Source organism: Lissotriton vulgaris, chromosome 3_1 (genome assembly GCF_964263255.1).
Source record: "Lissotriton vulgaris chromosome 3_1, aLisVul1.2, whole genome shotgun sequence".
NCBI classification, from domain to species: domain Eukaryota; kingdom Metazoa; phylum Chordata; class Amphibia; order Caudata; family Salamandridae; genus Lissotriton; species Lissotriton vulgaris.
In genome coordinates, this window is record NC_141689.1 from 1,513,484,889 (window position 1) to 1,513,505,015 (window position 20,127).

Sequence of the window (20,127 nt, forward strand, 5' to 3'; positions counted from 1 at the left end):
CACGAGCACCATTGAGCATGACGGCTCCCGGCCGTCGTGCACACTGAAAGGGTTAAGAAAATCCAGTCAAAGATGATATCGGCAAATGAACACACATTTTGTTAAAGCTGATTAAAATACATTAGGAAATGTCTGTCATATATACGTGTGCACATGGAAGTTCTGTCAGACATATTGTAATGGTTAAAAAAATGTTTATGATTATCACCTGCCAATATAACATTGAGCTGAGCTAAGAACCCGAAGTCTCTGGAGGATGAAGGACATGTTGAGAGGGTTGTTTTAACAAAGAGAAGGTGATGGCAGAAGATGTGGCAGCAGGAGTAAATAAGAGAAAATAATACTTCATATTCACTGCAGTGCAAGATCTGATGCATGTAGTGAAAGGAATCCTACCATACAATTAAAACAGAGTGAGAAGAAAAGGCTTGAATGAAAGGCAAACACAATAAGAGGGAGGAAAGCAATCAAAGCAGTAGAGAGTGACTAGAAAACCATCCAATCATGAGCAAGGAACTGACAGGACTACTTTATGTTTTGTATTGCTCAATTGGGCTTCATTAATAGACAGCTAACATGAAAGAGGCCCAAAAAAGCCCCAAAACTAGGGAGTCAGCCAAACTCCCTTTTCTATGTTATTCGGGCAGGTGGAACAATTCATTGAAGTTTTTGAGTGATGAACTAGTCAGTGGTGGCATATGGCATGTTATCATAATGATGCCATGGAGCCCTTAGTATTGCATATGGTGGCTGGCAATTGGCCCTCTCTTCAATCTGTTTGGAAGGGTTTGACCAGTGCTCAATTTATCTTGGCAAGTCAACATGTAAGATAAGCAGTGAAAAATGTAAAAGATTCTGGAAATAGGAACAGTGAGATAAAATAGAATTAGACAATATGCAGGTAGGTGTGGCTCCCTGAGGATCCTGTATACCCATGAGGACAAATGAACAGTATTTCATTAAGAAGGAAGCAACACGTAGGTCATATGAGGGGGGGGCAGTAGGACCTCTCTGAGTACTGAACACTAGACCATTGGACAAAATGTAGCCACACCTCATGACAGAGGACCATTAAGCAATGAAATAATGAGGAAAGGGCTAAAATTAGAAACATAAGTGTGGGAAAGGGAGAGAATTATATAGCAAAGTAACGGTGGAATGATTTGTTCCCTTCAAATATATTTTGATGAAAAACTTGTGAACACTCAAATGAATGACTTAAAAGCATCCTATCATAAATTCCATATATAAACTTTTTCTAAACTCAAAACCTAAATAAAGCGGTACAAAGCTAAATGTTTGGTATTTTGCATTGCAAGTTTAGGTTGTCTTATATTTATTTAAATGCCTCAACTACAGCTGAGTTTCTCTGCATGTTAAAATATATTTAAAGCATTTGAATAGTGCACATTTTGTATTTGTTGATTTTCGTTTTTTTCAGCAATCACATATCATGTGTGTGCTCCATGACATAGGCCTGTCTCACAAATTGCGATCTTGATGGACCAGGAGGAGTGACCAAAGCACTAACCTCATAGTGCTGGAAGGCCACTGCCTTGACCCAGAGTTAAGCAGCACGAGCTCTGTGGTGGCAGCCTACTGGGTAAACGATGATAGGAATGAACAGGTCCTTTTTACCCTGTGTCACTGGAGTTAGTCCTGCAGGCTCACTCCCCGTTTTAAAAGCTTCACTCCTGTGGGCCTAACTCACCCTCGTCCTACATGCCTAAAGTGCTGCGTAGGAGTGGTGACTCTGCACTGGTTTTATGTGTGCTTGGAAATGGTACAGTGCGGGGATAGAGCAGTGCTGTGCAGTACATGCATGGGGAGCGCATGTACTGGGTGTATGTTAACAGTGTGAAATACATAATATGAGGGATGCAGTGCTGTGCAGTGCGTGCACAGTGAAAGCATGTGCTGGGTATTTGGGTGCTTGCGAAAAGCATAACACATGAAAGGTTAAGTGTGGCTCAATGGTTAGAGCAGGCAGACCTCGATGCAGAGCTCTGGCCAGGGACCAGGGTTTGATTTCTGCCCCGGCGGGTCTCGGGCTCATTAATTCCCCTGACAGGATATTCTCGCCTCAGTGCATATTCTGATCATGGGTCCCACGCTGCAACTCTGGGCAATAGCTTGCTTAGCCTCCACAACAGCCCCCACAACGCGAGGGATGCCTGGTCTGCACCATGGGGGTGCCCAGGAGTGGACACTTCACAGGGAAAGCCAGGAAGGGTTCCCTTGCGGTATTCGTACAAGTGCCGGGAAACCCACTGCGGGTAGCTGTGCGCTACACAAGTACAAAAACATTTACATTTACATTGTGCAGTATGCGTATGATGAATAAGTGCACTGGCAGTGTGTTTTTAAGTAGAACATCATTGCACAACAAAGAAAGGCTACTGTAATGAACAGTGCCCAGAGTGAATGTGTTTGCTGAATGTATGTGTGCCTGTGAGGACACTATGCACAAATGGAGCAGTACTGCATAGAGTGTGCACTGTGTTCATACACTGAGTGTGCAGTGGGCCTGCAAAGGTACATTACATGGAGGACCCTGGGTTCCAATTTGGGAAGCCTCGGCCTACCTAATGAAGACATTACAAATATAGGAATCCCCCAGACAGCTTTGCTTAATGCTGCATTCCTGTGAGCAAGAGGGGACACATTGGAGAAGGGAGAGAGAGCCCCCCCAGTCACTGTGAACTGGCGAATGGTGGATAACTCCAACTACATTAGACGAAAGAGGGTGCTACAGGGATTTACCAGTTAAAAACTGGAGTCCTAACCTTAAGAGAATTATTATTGCTTGTGAATGCAGAAATATATTTTTGAATGCGTAGAGTTAAAAAGAAAATAATACTTTTTAATGTAAAAACAAAACATTGATTTAATGACAATATTATTTATGAGTCGTGCTAAACAACCTGTATCTACACTTCCCCTATGATGGAGCCTTTGACTCATTATCTACAGCTATCACAGAGAGTCAAGTGCAGAAGGGGTACTAGGCCCAGTTTCTCAGGGTCCATGGTAGGTCGGAATATAGGAGATCAGGAGTAAATTACCTCAACCACTATGATTGAGCCCATGAGCCCCTGCATACCCTGTGGCCCTCTGAAAGAAGTCCTGACACTGTTACTCTTAATTTCTATAATCAAACTCCTCAAATATTATCTCATGTTAAAGTCCCCGGCATACAAGACACCAGACCCCATGGCCTGTCTAACCTATCCAATAAGGCCTTGATTGGAGTTCTTTGTATTGCACACCATTAGTATTTGACACCGACATTTGGCAGCATGCATTCACAGGCCACACTGCCCGTGATCATTTCAAGTGTCGTCTTAAGGATTTTTTGGGTCCTGAGCAAAACATGATTTAAGGGCCCCTGTACAGTCCAAATTCGAATGTTATTTCCCATTTCCTGGAAATTCAAGCCTGCATGATTCCAAACAGAACTAAATTATATATTAATGGGGTCACATAATTAGTTGAAATATGTCTTGACCAGAGTGACAAAAGTCCTTAAAATGAAACAGGGGTAAAAAGAGTCAGTTGTAGCAGTAAGCGAAGAGTGTAGATAGAGCAATAGAATAGTCAGAGATCAACTGGAGAGAAAGTTCACTTTCCAATAGAGTCTCTTGGAAGGGAGGGGGCAATGGGCAATTGCCCAATATGCCATCTTGTCTGATCATCCTGTGGTCACAAAGGCCCACCACCCACATGCCATAACGCTCTATTAGATTTTCAGTGCAGCATTTGGTTATCATTTGAGCATTTTGTCGGGGTGGTGCCAGGATTAAGTACCTCCTACCACAATGACTGAAGGCCCAATACGCCCAGAACTGAAATACGGAATGATCAATGATGCCACCACATCCACTATACATTCTAATACTGAGTGACTGCTGCCTCCATATCTGCATGAACTTTAACATTAAGTGATTGATTACCCTGCAATTCATGTACTATACAATTACATAATAGCTACAAGGACAGCTTGTTCTGTGCTTAAAATGTACTTTTTCCATAACTACACTCATTTGTTTCACTAAAACTATAAATAATGCGAGAAGGCACACATAAGGAGAGCACCCAGAGTACATTTATGTCTAGTACCATGAGGTAATGAGGGGTTTGTTTTTAACCACTTACCTCCCTCAGGCACTGCACATGGTTTGCAGCAGCAGATTACTGCCCTCAGACGGGGACGCATTTGCAACTAAACGAAAAGCAGAAAGAATCATTAGGTCATTCTCTCTAAAATCAGATTTAATCATTGAGTCATTTTGTTATACAGTGTTACACCCTGTGCTGTTCAACCACCTTCTTGTTGAAATGTAGTAGCTAACTACTGAAGGGAACACCTACATGCTCAACTGTAATTGTCTCCATGCCACTGGTCTCACCACAATCTATGAGCTTTCTTGGTGTGCTGCCCTATATCTCACTCCTGCCTTGAAGTGCAAACGGTGCGAATCGCAGAATTCGGCCGTTTGCGGCCGCAAAAATGGAATTAGGAATTCATCAATGGGTCATGAACTCTAAATTTGAAAAATCTCAAAAAATTGCGATTTTTCAAATTGCGATCGCATTTAAGGAATCTCAATTTAAGATTCCTTAAATGCTATTCATGAACCATTAATAAATTGCGAATTCGCTATTTTTTGCCGCTATTTACCGCGAAGTCTGACTTCGTGGTAAATAGCGAAAACTGAGAAAAATGCACTTGTGTGCATTTTTCTCAGTTGTATGTTACACACACACATGTCCTTTGGACATGTGTGTGCGCAACATAAATCTAAATTTACATTTCAGGGGTGCTACAGGGTGTCCTTTGGACACCCCTAGCACCCTTGAAATCGCATCCTTATTTGCGATTAGCAAATTGCTAATCGCAAATAAGGAATAACTCCCCATTCATTCCTATGGGCCTTTAGGCCCATAGGAATGAATGGGGAGTTATTCCTTATTTGCGATTAGCTATTTGCTAATCGCAAATAAGGAATGTGTAGGAATCGCAATTTATTTAGCGATTCCTACATGAATCCCGTTTTGCAAATCCTTAATAGCGATTCCTTAATAATCGCTATTAAGGACTCGCAAAACGGGACTTTGATGAATCTATGGGTAATTTGTGCAATTTTGGGAAAAAGATCAATCTCCTGCACTTTTTTTGTAGAGACTAATTCGATTGTGAACAAATCTGAGAACATCTTAATATCACACACTCTTTTCATCAAGGGGGACACTTTAAAGTGAGCCCTATAATTTACTCACTACTTATTCTCCCTAACTTTTATTCTCCCATTGTGAATGGGGAAGAAACCCTATATCCAGTTCCAATCATGTCTCAGTCACCAAACTAAAACAAAGTTCAAAGCTCACTACAAAAACTGTTCCCTTTCCCTGTGTTTATAATAATACTAAGTGCCTCATTATGATGTCGGTCGGAAAGCACTGCAACCAACTCGGTGTCGGAAACATTTCCGACCAAATCAGATTTTGTGAGTTTGACTGACTGATTACAATGTTTCCGAACTTTGCCCAGATGGACTCCCATTGACTTCAAGGGGAGTCTGTGTTTCGACTGACAACACAGGCTCCCATTGGAAAATGGGGTGGATGTGGAAAATCATGCACCCTGGGAAGCCTGTCACACTGTGCACTGTTGTAAAGAGGGGTCCTAGGGTTACCCTCACAGGCCCCATTCGGAGTGCCCTGGGAGAAGGGGGGCCTGCTATGGGCCCCCAAAGGTGGATTCTAACAACCGATCTGTGTCGGAACAAACGATTTGGACAGGCTATCCGAATCTGACATCACAATCCATTGGTCGCAAATGAGGTCCGTAGACCTGAATGAGTCAGCTCCGACCAACTCGGTTCCTCAGAAGACCATCGGAACAGAGCCGCAACCGAGTAGGACAGTCCAAACGGTGTATAATCATCGTAATCGGTCGATCGGAAGGGTTTCAAAGTCGGTTGGAAAGGCGGGTTCGGAATCAGATTCGGGCAAACCGAATGCCGCTCGGAGCCTGTTCGGCTAACATCATAATGAGATCCTAAATTGTTTTCTACTCCTATTTTAAAACACATGCATGCCTCATGTTTTTTCCCTTGTTCTCTTGCATCTTCCTTTAGGATTTTTCTACTATATTTGCTGCTATTGTCTCGGGCCTTAACATCTAAACTTTCACCCTAATTAGTAGTAAACATTTGTATTTCTGAAACTCAATCCCTGGTAACGATAATGAAGCAAAATACCTCATTTAAATTTACAGGCAGGAAATAAGAACTCACATTTATGGACATCTTGACCAGAGTAAAATTCAAATGTCAACTGTGGTTGATGGTGCACACCCAACTGGATAGTAGGCAAACAGCTAGGAGTTAAAAAAAAAAAAAGTTAATGTGTGAAGTCAAGAACTTCAGTTGTCACAATAGCTTTAGAGTAAAGAATTCCATGAGTTCTGAGAGTCTGAGATCAATGACAGAGCCTGCGACATTAGGAAACAGTAAACAATAAGAGTCCTATTTACCAAAAAATGCTGGAGCGTGGTGTTATGCCAAATTTGGCAATGTCATGCTTCGACATTTTTCAAAGTCAGGGATGCGCCATATTTACAAAAATACAGTGCAGCCCAGAATTTCCTGTAGCTCTGGTCTAACAAAAGTGCCTGCGCTGCAGAGGTGATTGTGCACATGCAGGAGGGACAACTTCCTGCACATAAACAATCAATAATGGCGACTTGCTGAGTAGATAGAGAAATATGTGGAGAAAAATTAATAATTTCTCCTCGTATCACCAGTCTAAGACCAGGTATTACCTGGCCTTAGTTTTTGATGCTGCCCCAGCCTTGTAAATCTGGGGCAGCCTCCTAAAGCAATGAGTGTTGCGGTGGAACGCCCACAGCAACACCCATTGTATGCCCCCTTGCCACAATGGACTGTGGAGGCAAAGGGCATATTTACAAGATGGCGTTAAGCCACGTTAAGTGGTTTAGCACCACCTTGTAAATATGTGAAATGCTACAACGCCACCAGAGCGTCACAAAAAGTGACACTCCAGTGGCGCTAAGGGCTTGTATAAAGAGCCCTTATATGTTTTAAAAACACTGGTGATTCCAGACAGGTCTGTGAACATACAACTTTATTTTTTTACATGAATAATTTCTGATGAAAAGGAATTATTAGAGAAAGAAAATCACTTTTATAACCAGAGTCAGGTGAGAGGAAGGGAGAGTAGAGAGGAAAACACAACTTGATTCTTGTCTAAGCTGGTGTTATCATGAAACCCCAATATTTCAATATCAATTCTCCAAAAACAATGAGAAAACATTTATACTGTTATGTTCTGTACTAAAGACTTTTTTGCATCTTATCCCTAAAACACATACCAGAATTAGCCTCTATCAGAATCTGTGGGAATGCACACTTTCACCAAGTAACACCTACTTTCTATAAGTGACTACAACAAAATTGCCTAGATTTGGGATGAAACAGGTTGACACTGCGAAACCTTTACAACTTTTTTTTATTTATTCATAGTGCTTTATGTTACATGGAATCAGCTCAATTGTGCTACTGAAAACAATGCCCTAAAGCAGCACCTGCCTTTCGATACCACTATTCTATGTGCTTTTGACATGTCATTGATGTGTATATTAAAGATGAAGATAAATTCAAAGATGTACATCTATTAGTGCTGTACTGCAGCATCATTGTTAAAACATGTTGTTGGTTGCATTTCAAGCTGTAAGTTAAAAGTATAAGTATCGAAGGCCATAGAGGGTAAGCAGAGTTTCAGATGGCACGTAGACTATTCAAAAAGCATTTTAAATCACCTACTCAACTAATTTATAAGTGACCGGAGTAGTTATGCAGACAAATCAAAATGAGGAAGGGGAAGGTCCACTGGAGGGGTTATAGTGGGAATAAGGGGCATAGGGGAGCAATGCACTCCTCCGGTCAGCAGAATGTGTGGGTGAAATTGGTATTGTGTGAGTAGAGGACAGCCCTTGCCCCTGTATGTGTGTGTGTGTGTGTGTGTGTGTGTACATATATATTGTTAGATCTGGCAGCCTTGTGGGGGTCTTCCCCCAACCTTTTTCCTTCTTCATCCACTTTTACTGACCTTGTTTTTGTTGGTATTAGGACTCTGTGCACCTTACCACTGCTAATCAGTGTCGAAGTGCTTGTTTTCCCTCCCATAAACATGGTAACATTGGTTTGTTCCCAACTTGCATATTTAATTTACTTATAAGTCCCTAGAAACATGTTAGTACCTGTACCCAGGACCTGAAAATTAAAGACTATCAGTGGGCCTCCAGCACTGGTTGTGCCACCCACCGAAGTAGCTCTTTAACCATGTCTCAGTTCTTCAATTGCAGGGCCTGTGTGTGCTGTTCACACTGCCATGTCGACTTGGCAAATAAAACCTTTCGTTAGGAACAAATCTTCAATTTTTAGTCATATACATCAACCCTATGGTAGGCCCTGGACAATACAGAGGGCAGGGTGGAATTTATTTAAAAGGCAGGACATGTAGTTTTAAGTTTTGCATATCCTTTTAGTGAAAACCCCTTAAATCCTTTTTTTTCTACAGCAGGGCCTATGTCTCCTATAGGAACATTGAGATTATCTAATTACATTTTATAAGTGCAATTTCTAATTGTGAAGAGGTAGACATTTTGTGTTTGGTGTCTCTGGAATCACAATTTAAAATACAAACTTATGGTGAAGTCAGGTTTTAAATTGCAATTCCGAATATGCAACTTTTAGAAAGATAGCTTTTTCTTACTTTAGCCATATGCTACTTGCTGTTTGTCTCTGATCACACGTCTGGGGTAGGTGACAGTTGGGGCTTGTGTATCTCCCCTAATCAGCCACATGGGACATTAAGTGTCACTTGATGGGCCATCCAGGACTATGGTTATTTGGCTCAGTGGCCTAACTGGGTCCCTGTAGCCGGTGCACGTTCTATCGCTGTTGGCCTGAACTTTTGACTTTGTTCCATCCAGCGATACCAGATATCCCAAATAGTGCTTTTAGGCACTAGTTTAACAAAAAACTTTTAAATTCAATGTCTCAAGTTCTACTTATTGAATGTTGGTTGTTTTGGTATTGTATATTTATTTAATGAAGCTTTATTTTCTTACCTGGTGTGGAATCTTTTTGTGTGACATTTTCCCTGATTTACTGTTTGAAGTTTTGTGCAAATACTTTGGACATTGCCTCTAAGTGAGAGAAAATCACACAATCATACAGCCACTTAAACACCTACTGGCTGACTGATACAGACTTTCAATCAATCAATCAATCAATCAAAGCATTTGTATAGCGCGCTACTCACCCGGAGGGTCTCAAGGCGCTTGTGGTAGGGGGGTCCGCTACTGCTCGAACAGCCAAGTCTTGAGTTGCTTCCTGAAGGCGAGGTGGTCTTGGGTCAGGCGGAGGTGGGTGGGGAGGGAGTTCCACGTCTTGGTGGCCAGGTAGGAGAAGGATCTTCCTCCCGTTGTGGCTCTTCGGATGCGGGGGACAGCGGCGAGGGCGTGGCTGGTCGATCGAAGCTGGCGGGTGGGAGTGTAGAAGTTCAGGCGGTCATTGAGGTATCTTGGGCCTTGGTTGTGGAGAGCTTTATGTGCGTGGATGAGGAGTCGGAATGTGATTCTCTTGCTGATGGGGAGCCAGTGCAGGTTTCTCAGGTGTGCGGAGATGTGGCTGTGTCGGGGGATGTCCAGGATGAGTCGTGCCGAGGCGTTCTGAATGCGCTGGAGTCTTTCCTGGAGTTTTGCAGTGGTTCCGGCATAGAGGGAGTTGCCGTAGTCCAGTCGGCTGGTGATGAGGGCCTGGGTGACCGTCTTCCTGGTTTCGGTGGGGATCCACCGGAAGATCTTACGTAGCATGCGTAGGATGTTGAAGCATGACGAGGAGACGGCGTTGACTTGTCTGGTCATGGAGAGGGAGGAGTCCAGAATGAAGCCCAGGTTGCGTGCGTGGTCTGTTGGTTTGGGTGCGCTGCCCAGGGCAGGGGGCCACCAGGAGTCATCCCAGGCGGAGGGTGATGATCCCAGGATGAGGACTTCCGTCTTATCTGAGTTCAGTTTCAGTCGGCTGTTCATCATCCACTCGGCTACGTCTTTTATCCCTTCGTGTAGGTTGGTTCTGGTGGTGGCGGGGTCGCTGATGAGGGAGAGGATCAGCTGGGTGTCGTCGGCGTAAGAGATGATGTTGAGGTTGTGTTGGCGTGCGATGGCCGCGAGGGGGCTCATGTAGATGTTGAAGAGGGTGGGGCTGAGTGATGGTCCTTGTGGTACGCCGCAGATGACTTTGGTGGCTTCTGATCTGAACGGGGGGAGGCGGACTCTCTGTGTCCTTCCGGCGAGGAAGGAGATGATCCATTCCAGTGCCTTCTCCTGGATTCCGATGTTGCTGAGGCGCTGCACTAGGGTGCGGTGGCAGACCGTGTCGAACGCCGCAGAGAGGTCCAGGAGGATGAGGGCCGCTGTTTTTCGTTGTCGAGCAGGGTTCGGATGTCGTCGGTGGCTGCGATGAGGGCGGTCTCGGTGCTGTGGTTGGCCCGGAAGCCGGACTGCGAGTGGTCGAGGGATCCGTTCGTCTCGAGGAAGGTGGCCAGCTGTCTGTTGACGGTCTTCTCGATGACTTTGGCAGGAAACGGGAGGAGCGAGATGGGGCGGTAGTTTTTGAGGTCGGTGGGGTCTGCTGATGGTTTCTTCAGTAGGGCGCTGAGTTCGGCGTGCTTCCAGCTCTCTGGGAAGGTTGCGGTGTTGAAGGAGGCATTTGATGATGTCCCGTAGATGGGGTGCGATGACGGAGTCGGCCTTGTTGAAGACGTGGTGAGGGCAGGGGTCGGTTGGTGATCCGGAGTGGATGGAGTTCATCGTGCGGATGGTGTCTTCGGTGTTGATTGGGGTCCAGGCGTGGAGGGTGGAGGTGGGGGGCGTTGGTGCAGTCGTAGGGTGCGACGGCTGTGTGCTGAAGCTGTTGTGTATGTCTGCGATCTTGCTGTGGAAGAACGAGGTGAGCGAGTTGCAGAGGTCTTGCGATGGGGTGATGTCGTTGTTTCCGGCGCTGGGGTTGGAGAGCTCTTTAACGATGTTGAAGAGTTCCTTGCTGTTGTGAGCGTAGTTGTCTAGTCGTTCCTTGAATGCAGTTTTCTTGGTGGCGTGGATCAGTTGGTGGTGTTTTCGAGTGGCGAGCTTGAGGGTGGTCATGTTGTCTGGTGTCGGGTCTCTGCACCAGGCTTTCTCGAGGGCTCGGCAGTTCTTCTTGGAGCTCTTGAGTTCGTCGGTGAACTAGGATGCCTCCTTGCTGCCGGGTCTGCTGGGAGGGGTCTTCAGTGGAGCGAGGTCGTCTGTGCAGTTGCTGATCCACCTTGTGAGGTTGTTGGCGGCTTGGTTGGGGTTCGCTGAGCTGGCGGGAGGGTTCTGGCTCAGGGATGCAGCGAGCATCAACCAAACCTAATCACTCACTTATACAGTCAGTCACACACCTACTGAATCATCCAAACAGGTACTCACACACCCACTGATGCACCAATACACCTAGCATATATATTTAAACCATCAAAAACCTTTACAAAATGCTCACAGTCACTGGATGATGTAATCAGTGATGTCATTTGAAATGTCATCAGTAATGTCCCTGCCCATGTCATGAGTGATGTAATATGTGAGGTCATAAGCAGGGCATTGTGGGGTGTGAGCTATAGTTGTATGGTTAGCTCACTAACTATAACAGTTACATGCCAGTGGTTTTGTATGAGTGACACCTGAGCCTAACTATAATGTCCCAGTAAGTTTGGTGTTTTTTGTAAATATAAATATATATATATATATACATATATAATGCAAAAGGACTGTTGAGTACTATTAATACAATTTAGAGTAATTTTACATGGGCACCTTTTATTACATGGGCACAAAAAAGTGAAGAGGGAGATAGGTTGGTTTTCTTTGTAGGTCAATGTTTGTTGGAAATTTAACTGCTAGGAGAGATGAAAGTCCATGGCAGAGGTTTATTCCAAAGTCGGTATGTGTAGGTTGTGAGAGATAGGGTTTGTTATTTAGGGAGGGTATATGCGTAGTGTAGTGAGGACTGGCAGGAAGCAAGTACTTTGAGTGGGTTTTAAAGACCATGATTTGCTGAGGTGCTAAGGCAGCCTTTATCCACATAGTGAGAGTAAATCTCAAGTACGATTTGTCAAAGCGTCACAATTCACAAAGGCTCTTGTAGCACAGTCAGCAGGGCGAATGGCACACTGCGAGCAAGCACTGATTTCTCAGATGACCACAGCTCACAGAAAGAGGTGGTGGTACAGTCATCATTCATATATGTAGTTCACACGTTTGCTGTGCGCTGATCATTCAGAGGTCGACGGACGCGTTGTTCAGAGTATTATAAATTGCTCCTATGACTTCATAACATTTAATTTGAATATTTATATATTAATCTGTATTCATCCTGCATTATGAGTGATGTAATTTTTTCAAAGATGATGTTGTTTGTCCAACCAATTTTGATGTTGGTTGTGGATTTTACATGTTTTAGTCATGCTGCTTATAGTAAAAACCCTCATAAGAATCTAATTGCCAAAAGCCACATACAGTTGGAGGGGACATTTTTCCATTTCTCTTCTAATTAAATTACACTGCATGTGAAGTAATAAGTCAAAGGGCTTATCTTACTCACTTTTAGTTCAGACTCACAGTATCCATATTGGAAAAAAATCACAGTTTTTTTCAAGCTAACACAGCTTTAACGTTCTCTCTCCAAGTATCCAAGGAAAGTGAACACTGTTGTAAATTGATAAATCTATTCCAGGCCATTCTGACCGGGCTCATTTTAAAGAATACCTTGCACCTGAGAGACTATCCATGCATTCACAGATTACTCTCTGTTGACTTCAATTATAAACTTTCTAATTAAGCAGACCAAGTATAAGAAACTGGGTTCTTAGTTGAGAGGAGTAGAAGCATCAATGAAATAATAAACTAATTCCTTGTCTTGGTGACCTACAAAAGTCACTAAGTAAGCCTGTGCTTACCCTCTAGTACCTTAACACAAAAGCACTCACAGTTTACTTAGTGATAATGTGTATAGTACTTAAACAAATAAAGTACTAAAGTGAAAACACTGCACAAGAAAATCTCAAATCTTTTTACATTGCTAGAGCTTCATGTTAGCAGTGGTCACAGCCTACTGCTGCGGATGTTGGTTCTTGTAGAGGACGCAAAGAGCAGGTTGTCACAGGATATTCATATCAGCGGGCATCGCAGATGGTTGTCAGGTGACACGAGGAGTCCATTTGTAGTCGCACAAGGACCAAAAACCTTAGAATTTTCACCAGGACTCAGGAATGGTGGTTGTCAGGCAGGAAGAGAACACTCTGATGCCAGTCAAGGGTCACAACCTTGACTGGGGGATCAGCGCTCACTTCAGCAGAGGCCAGCAACAGGACTCATGCCGGTCCATGTAGGTCCAGTTGGTGCTGGTCAGCTTGACAGTTGCAGGGAGACCTCTGAAAACTTGTTTTTTACCTGTAGCTCTAACAGGAGGTTAGTCAACTGACACTTTGAAGCACTTATGGGGAGCCTGAGCTCAAGTCAAGCAGTTCCAATCTTCATTCTTCAGATAACAGGGCAATCCATTTCCTGAATCTATCACAGGACCAGCAGTGTTCTGATGAGAGGTTTTGAAGGTGCCACTTTTATCCTCAGTGCCAGCCTATGCGGGAGGTATGGCCCGTCTGTCTAAACTTACCGCTTACCTATGTTTGGCTCCAAAATGAGTAGGGTAATAAAGGGTAGACAGGCCCATTTGTGAGATGTATTTGTCAGTGGCACAGCAGGCACCCCTTAGAAGTCGGGAAGGGCTGGCCAAGTCCTAAGGCTATGCTTTGAAGTTCAGGAAGGCTAAACACAACCTTCCAGGACATCCCAGTCAGTAGGTGAACAACCAGCCCCACACCCAAGGCCCTTTAGTCCTCACATCTGGAAGTAATACACGAAACCCAATGGGAGATACATCCAGAGTCATGTGATCCTGGATCTTGGCAGAAATGCATATTTGGTTTATGCAGAAAAATACACACTTTCTAAAATTGGGTTTTTCAGAATTGCAACTTAAAATCCGGCTTTATGATTAAAGAGGATTACAAATTACAATTTATTTGAATGGAAACAGTGTCCCTTGATCTGGTTCCAAGTTGAAATTATGTCTTATAAAGCGTAGCAAGGTAACCCGGTGTTAGTCTATGTGGGACTTAGCTTTACAACATTGAAAACTGCCTTTAGGAGTTTTTCATTGTCAGGGCATGTAAAACTGAAATAAACATGTCCTATGTTTTAAATACAATGCACCCTGCATATTAGGGGTGAATTATAAGTATTAAACAGGAAGGTTTAGGCCTAGCAAAAGATTAGTAATGACTGGTTGAAATGGCAGTTTAACAGGGTACTACAGATTTCAGTGGCAGGCATGAAACACGTTTTGCTGTGCTACTTTAGTGGGTGGGGGGGGGCAAAATGCATGCTGCAAACCACTAGTAATATTTAATTTCCAGGCCCTAGGTAGATTTAGTACCATAAACTAGGAACTTACAAGCAAAGTAAATGTAACAACTCAGACGTAGGCCAACTTTCCGCTGTTTGTGAGGGAGACCACAATTTCTTTACCACTTATTAGCAGGTGCAAAGTGTGCAGAGGCATAAAAGCCAACAAAAGCGGGTTCAGCGAATGAAGGAACAAATCTAGGGTGACCTTGCATAAGGTGCCAGGTTGAACACAACCTCATTCTGTTTTTGCCTCAAACATCTATAGTACATATTAACAAATCACTGACTAGTAATATTTTGGTAGGCTGACCAACAGATATGAAACTATCACCACTGACATTGATTAGATGCAAATACAACTCATAAGCATTTATTCTTTTTAGTATTTGAAAGGTCTACAAGCCCAGCCCTAATGTAGACATATATTAGATATCTCTACATGGTGAATAGTGTTTGAACAGAAGACAAGTAATCCTTCTTCCTTTTACCAAACCCTGTGTGTTTTCCTCTTGCACCGTACCACTACCCAGGTTCAAAACACAGATGTGCAACCTGACAGCCCTCAAACACAAGAGTCACATGAAAAGACAGAATGACCAGCAGAGTTTAATAGCATCAACTCTAACCCAGAAGAGCAGTAAAAAACAAAACTTACTAGAAAATCTAAATGTGAGCAATATCAAAGCAAAAATAGAGATGTCTGTAGAATTATGAGGACAATAAATCACCCAAATAAAATTCATTCAGAAAATCAACTCTGAACCAATAAGGAAATGTTGACGATGAAAGAATTTCACAAATTAGGTAAGGCGTAACATTTACAGACTTCAGCCCCTAACACTTAAAACACTTCACACTCAATTACCATATTTCTAGAAGTTTTAAACCTAAATCAATCATAAAAGAAAATTAAAAAAGAAAACGTAAATCATAACCTTTTACAAAGCAAGAAATCATCTAAAATGGTACATGGTGCACCAATATAAGTTGGTACTTATTTGAAACCTAAAAAAGGAGAGGATCAGAGAGATGTAAATGTTTGTTGTATTTCCTATTAAATATAACAAAAAAATGACATAATCAAGAGGTGTGTGTTGTTCTTATGCACCTTGATAATTCACACCATTTACTGAGAAATATTTCCAGATATTTTGCAACACTTGTAACTAAATTACCAGGAAATCATGTGTGTTCCATTGAAATGGATTGAGTGCAATGTTATTGTGAAAAGTGAAACTGCATATTTTTCATACAGATGGGCTTTAAATTCACAAGATACTCATTAGTATACCTCATATCTAAAACATTTCGGGGCATATTATCAAGGATTGGCGTTAAAATTATCACTGCTTTAGCGGCAGGAAACTGCCTCTAAAACGGTGGTAATGGGCTTGCTAATATGCCGTAGAGAATTCCAATAGAAGCTCATGTTAACACCAGAACATGGGTTTCTATTGGAATTTTCAAGGGCATATTATCAAGCCCATTATCGCCACTTTAGCGGCAGTTTCCTGCCGCTAAAGCGACGATAATTTTAACGCCGTTCCTTGATAATATGGCCCATCCATCTGTATTAATGAAGAAATGTAATAGCAGAGTTTCTTTTATTCTGTAACCCCACCCTTAACTCTCTTCCTCGAAACCTTAAAAAAGATTCCCCTAAATACTTAAGCCATACCCTTGACCTTGTAAGTTATACTCCAACTTGTTAAACTCTATTCCCCCCTCTTGATCCCATACGTGTTCTGCTGGGCATCACCGACGGATTGGATGGCTCCAGGGCTGAGATTTTCTTCTTTAATACAGCTTTGGTGGTCGCCAAAAAGGACATTGCTGCTCATTGGCAGGACACTACCCCACCCACTGTAGGGCGCTGGCGCACAGGGGATGCCCTTAGAAATTTCTCTGCATGTGGGGCAAACGGGTTGGAGTAATATAAGACTGATAAGGAGTGGTCTGCTCTTCAGGTACACATGGATATGTCATTATTGGTTTTACTAGTGTAGCCTTGATGTAACTGTAATGTGTTTTTCCCTATTCTGACAGTATATAATGTAAATCTGAAAGGTACTGTTTGTTGTTACATTCAAAACTCAATAAAATTGATTGTCAAAAAATAAACTCTATTCCTTTACCCATTAACCATACACCCAAAAGTGTCATACCTATACCGTATATGAAACAATATTAAAACCGATAATAACCCTAACCCCTAACCCTTTAACTACTTAACACTATTACCCAAAACCATAACACTTAAACCTGTACCCAACACCTTAACTATTATACCCTTAATCTAAAACCACAAATATATAATCCCCATAGCCTCACATCTATTCCCCTAATGCATAATCCCTAGTCCCTTATCTTTAACCTAAGGCCTCGTCTTTTGTCCCCTGCATGTGTGTGTGTTTGTGCAAGTGTGCATGGATTCTGAAAATGCATGGGCCTTTAGAGGTAGAACAATGTCTGAATTACATTTAAGTTAAATATTAACATAATGATTTAGATTCAAAACATAACAGATATCCCATCCATCGTATTCCAAGTGTATTATCGTCTAAGGCACTTGCAATAGGGAGGAAGAAGTATATGTCACATTTTGACTGAATATCTCATCCACCATACTGAAAAAAGACCCTCAGTCAAGCAATCTAATACATAAATTAACCTACCAGTGGTAGAAGTAGTCAAGCTCACTAATAAATGTCAGTGTTGGAAGAAATTGCACTTCTCCTGAGCTAACACAGCTCCAACCGGCTCCTTCCAAGTCTCCAAGGAAAGTGACCACTGTGCCTGAGATCTAGAACTCTCAGCCTCGGTGTCCTAGGCAGCACTAATGGAACCATTATGACACTATCAGCAACCATCTGCTTGTTATGTTTCCATTTTTGCTACCTGGCAATGCTGATGATGTCACAGACACAAAATCTGCAGAGGGTGGAGGATGAGTTGAGAATCCTGGTGTGTGGCAAATTACAACAAACAACTGAAGCAGAATTTCCCTTAAAGAAAATGCAGAAAATGTCACAGTTCTTTAATAAGGGAATGCCCACAAGCTTTCCAATCCACTTTAGCTTTGTTCCAGTGTCACAGTGTCATAGAACCCACGTCTGTACTTACAGTGTGCCACAGGAACCAAGCTATACCTGTCTGATGAACCCTACTAGGGTGATACCAGTTCTAGGTTGCTGGTGTTCTGGTTCAGGGAGAACCTGGCCTTTTCCCATTAGAGCAGAGTTAAGACCTATTTTGAATTTGACTGGGCCCAAACTGAGGTGATAAAGTATGGAAAATAATGATGGGTCTGGATGAGCCTTCGAGAAATTACCAAAGGATGAGATTAATTCAAGCATGACATCCATCAGTTTTCTGTACACTTTAACCCTTTCGCAGCTAGACGTTTCTCCCCCGCTGCTAAGCCATTGTTGGCTATTTCGGGTAGTTCGCGCTTAAGCCCCTGTAACTGTATGTACACACAAGGTATCCATGCCAAATTTGCGTCCTTTTCTTCCAACATCATGTGGATTTTAGAGGTACCCAGGGTTTGTGGATTCCCCCGAAGGGGACACTGATATTAGCCAAAATTGACAATGTTTGAAGTTTACAAGGGATTCTGGGTAACAGAACCTGCTGATAGCCACACAAGTCACCCCCATCCTGCATTCCACTGGGTGTCTAGTATTTAAAAATGTATAGGTTTTCATACGTGCTGGCTGAGCTAGAGTCCAAATTCCACAGCTAGACACATAGCAAACGACCTGTCAGTTTTCACTGGAAAGCTCTGATGTGCACGTTGCGCTTTGTGCCATTTCCTGTCACGGGCACCAGGCCTACCCACACAAGTGAGGTAGCATTTCTATTGGGCGTCTTTGGGTAATGCTGGGTGGGTGGAAGGTTGTGGATCCAAACAGATTCCAGAACTTTCCATCACTGAAATGTGAGGAAATTGTGTTTTTTTGTTTTTCAAAGTTTTAGATTTGCAAGGGATTCCGCTTGAACCGCTTAATGAAATTACAGCAAGTTTGGCACAAAGTTTGATGTAGGTTCAGAAACCAAGCTTTTTATGACTTGGTGTAAATATGTTGAGTAGCTTCAGAGATATTTAAGTTAAAAAATCTAGATATCTAGGGACGCAAGAAATCTTTTATAAAAAAGATGCATGGGTTCCCACAGTTTTTTTTTATGAAGACCCCAGGTGGGCCAAAGCCCAGGGGCATATTACAATCGAGGAGAAGGTTCATGGGGCTCCCTCCTAGGCTTTTGAAAAGCCATGGGGACTGCTACCTATCCGGGGCACTTAAGCACACAAATGCAGGGGGCTTGCGCAGCCCCCGTAGCCCCAGGGACCACCCTCTCCCAGAGGCACTGAACAATATAAACATGGGGAGCCCGTTCAGCCCCCTGGCAGCCCCAGGGTCCGCCACCTCCCTGGAGCACATACATTATTTAAGAAGGAATGTTGGAGTGGCCCTACTGCCTCCCCTGCTGCCCCGGTGACAACCCCTCACCCAGGGCAGAAATAGTATATTTGTGGTGGAGCCACGTGGCTCCCCCGGGTACAGCTACCTCCCTGGGGCACAAACAGAATAATGGGAGGGTGTCTATTGTTGACCCCTGGCCCCAGGGACCACCATCTCCCCTGGGCTAAATACTTGAAAGAGGGGGGCCAAGTGGCCCTACTTGTGGATCCGTAGATGGCCTGGGTGCTCTTGCAATGTCACAGAGAGGCCTCCTCCTGGGATGTTTGCCATGGCTTCTAGCAAATGCTGCTCCGCTTTCATCAAGCAAGAACATTAAAAATACTCTCACTTGCTGAAAGCAGAGCAGAATTGCTTTGTGACAGACGGAGCTGCATGTTTAGCAGCTACCTCTGTCCAAAATCAATGCAGGCTTCTGCAGGATGCGGGGAGCAGGCAGGGACCGGGGTGCCCCGTCCCTGTATTTACAAAAAAAAAAGAGGGGCCCAGCAGACCATCATTCAAGTGATTTTTGAACTTGAGAGGGGGTCGTAAATTGCGATCTACCCCATTAATATTCATGAGGTAGGTCATTTGCGATCCCCTAGGAATTGCAGAAGGTGTTAAACACAATTTCATGCATTCTATTTTCCGATTTACTTATTGCGAATCGTAAGAATTCGCAATTAAGAAATCGCAAAAATGGACTGTTGAGGCATCTGACCCTGGGTTCTTAGTTGAGAGGAGTGGAAGCACCACTCTAATAATAAACACATTCCTTGTCTGGGTGAACCATAAAAGTCACTAAGTAAGCCTGTGCTTATCCTCTATTACCCTAGCACAAAAGGATTCATGCTTACCTCAGTGGTAATGTGGATAGCACTTATGCGGCACTCAAACAAATAAAGTGATAAAGTGAAAACACTACACAAGAAAGATCCCAAATCTTTCTACGTCACTGGCGCTTCATGTTGGCAGTCATCACAGGCTACTGCTGCTGATGCTGGTTCTTGAAGGGGACTCAAAGAGCAGGTTGTCACAGGAGATTCACGTCAGCGGGCATCGCTGAAGGTTGCCAGGCTGCATGAGGAG